This window comes from Exserohilum turcica (genome assembly GCF_000359705.1).
Source record: "Exserohilum turcica Et28A unplaced genomic scaffold SETTUscaffold_12, whole genome shotgun sequence".
NCBI lineage: Eukaryota > Fungi > Ascomycota > Dothideomycetes > Pleosporales > Pleosporaceae > Exserohilum > Exserohilum turcicum.
Genome location: NW_007359937.1, coordinates 416,747 through 419,985, shown reverse-complemented (window position 1 = coordinate 419,985; position 3,239 = coordinate 416,747).

Sequence of the window (3,239 nt, the reverse complement as noted above, 5' to 3'; positions counted from 1 at the left end):
GTGTACGTAAGTAACGCCAACGCCGGCTGCATGCAATGGCCAGATGGGGGGGAGGGGGAGGGCTAGTATGGACGAGACACAGCCACAATAGTGATAGAGTTAACTATGTATGGTATGTAGGTAGGGTATCGGGTTGTAGGGAACTAGGTGTATGGTAGCTGGCCAACCAAGGAGCATGGAGGGGACACAGAGAAGGACGAGGGGGGACACGTACGACTGCGCCAGTCAGCCAGCGCTGCCTTTACAACACCGCACTGCACGCTTGTACCTGCGCTACTGTAATGTGCAAGTTTTAGGTTTTATTCCGTGTACAGAACACTAGAAAGAGAGAGAGAGAGAGAGAGAGCGGCGTTTTTTTGGGCCTTTTGAAGTGAGGTACATGTGATCATGTATCGTACTACATATTACGGGAGGTACTCCGAGGTTTTCCTCGAGTGCCTTCGTTGGTTGCGCTAGGTACATAGCGTTTGCCAGTTTATGTCTCACCCTTTTTTTTTGAGGGGACAGCGCCGCCGAGCCAATAGCGTGTTAAAGTGCGAGAGTAGAGAGAGTGAGGTGTGTGAGTGGATGGGAGCGGTCGGCGCCAGACACATTCACACACGCACGCACGCACGCACTCGGTGTACACAGGTGTACAGGGAATGTACGACTTTGCAATCCGGTGTACGGCTGTTGTTAGTGGGAAATCAAGTACCGCAGCATATGCTCTCCCCCGTTTTGATTTTCCGTGTTTTGGCAAAAGCAAAAAAAAAGTAACGCATGCATGTATGCATTATGGGCTTTCTTTGCTTTTTGGGGTACTTTCATCTTCTCGATCGTGTCGGTGTGGTAAAGGAGTGGGGAGAGACGGGGTAAGCATTTGTATGGGTAAGTAGAGTCTAGACGAATGTGGAAGAAGCAAAGAAAGACTGTGAAGAATGAGAAAGAACGCAGACAGGGACAAAGACTCGAGAGTGACAGCCAGGGGTGTGCTGGTACAGAGTGAAACATGGGTTATGGGGGGGGGGGAGGATCGCGCAATTTATGTATATGCGAGTGATATTATAGGGCTGAGGAGAAGTTAGAAAAAAACAAAAAAACCAATCTCATCATTACAGGGGAAGAAAAGCGTGGTTGAAAGAAAAAAGAAAAAAGAAAAAAGAAAAAAGAAAAAAGAAAAAGAGAGAAATGAGTAGGGGAAGCATGGCCGTGGACCAAAGTCGCGAGACGAAATGACTTGGGAAAGTCGCGCAAAAAAAAAGAAGATGCGAATTCACATACTTACTTACCCCACCCATGATAACGCCGACAATAACGGCGAAACGTAGCCATTATATCTCAGCACATCCCTACCATCCAACCCTGACCCGTCTTACCCGCTCACCCAACACGAAAGAGCAAAAAAACAAACAAAAAAACTGCCTCCTCCCAACCAACCAAGCAACCAAGCATAAACAATAGGACAGGCCCGGTCCATGGACATTGGCTAGCGTTTATAGTTTAGTTTTTTGAGACCCCTCTTTATGGCCCTCTCCTTCTCTCATTCTTCTTGATTATCCCCACTTTTTTATTTCTCCCACCAGTATTATGCTCAACTAACCAAGTGTGTCTAGCTGTCTGACTGTCTATCTGTCTACATGCATGTATGCCCCGTTGTCCATGCTCCTGGACAAGCAAAAGCAAAGCAAAGAACAAGCAGAGAAGCAGCAAAGAAAAGAAAACAAAGAAGATAATGAAAGGAGTGCCCCCCCCCACCTAGAAAAAAATGACGCACTATGCCATAGACGTTAAGAAAATACCCCCGTGAATCCTTCCATCGCGTGTCGCGTGTGTGTATGTGTGTTCCCTGTCCTGCCCTGCACATTGGCTATTGTTCTTGGTCGTCCGCCTCACTTGGCTGCCGTCGATCGCCATGTAGACTTGGTTTAGCCTGTACAGCCACACCGACACTGACAACGACGGACAAAGGGACATGGACACGCTACACGCATGTAAGACTTGGCGTAAACTAGACTTGATGGTTATGAGTGGGGGAGTAAGGAGAAGACCGTTTCTGGGGAGATACCACGGACGACTACATAGATGTAGGTGTATGTATGTATGTATGTATGTAGTGTAGAACTCCTCGTCTTGACTCTTTTTTTTCGCTCAAAAAGGAAATCGAGGAAAGGAGGAATTGGAGTGTTCTTCACTTTTGCGCCTTTTTCCTGGCTTACCTGCCAAACCCTTTATTTGCATGCATGCATGCATGTATATGCTTCAATTCGCCCCCTCTGCCCATCTTGTTGCAAAACTAATGGAAAAAAGGTTGCGCGACCAAGGTAACTGCAAGAAGGGGGGAGTAAATCTAAGAAAAAAAAAATTCGCTAACGCTCACGCTATTGGCGCAAAAGTAGTGGGGATCAATGTATACCTATATACATGGGGATGTGTGGGGAGGCGAGGGAGAGGTGGCTGCGTTAGTTATGTGTGTTTTCGTCCTTCACATACACATAGGTGTATAGACATATATTCACACACATGGAAAGAGGCTCATGACGCATTTCCACATCGGTGTCAGTGCCAGTGCCAGTGTCTGTGTCTGTACAAAAAAAGAAAGAGACTAAGCTACGTCGGTACGTATGCAACGTATATTGGAGCGCGATAATGACGGATGACGATAGCTATAACAAGGCAACTATATAGCTTATAATGAGCACGATATTATACCCCTTGCACTATTCTTGAACACGCCGTTGTGTCCACAGCCATACGTCATCTATCCATCGATTCACTCTCGCCGCTCCACTTCGACTCGCAGCATCACTGTTACTATTACCGTTCCCATTCCTACCAAGTATAGTCTACGCAGCGCCGCAAACCCAGCACCAGCACCGCGAAATCCAACCAACACAACATACTTGCGCTTACAACTTGCTTACTTGCTTACACCTTACTTACCATGACAACCTTTTCACCTACCTACCTACATACATCAAATACATATACCCCCCCAGGGACACCATCTTGTCATTCGTCGTTTTTCGTTTTCGTTTACGTAGTTACGCGCCTCCCACACCCACTCACAACAAAGTAAGTACCAACCAAACCAAACCAAACCAAACCAACCAATACTCACGGGGAACCATTCCCCTTTGAATAATAATGAACAAAATAAAATAAAAATAAGCCCTAAACACCCCTACCTACCTCCCTTCCCTTGTTCCCGCGTACGACCGCAACCGCTACCGCAACCGTGACCGGACCATCCGACCAACCGG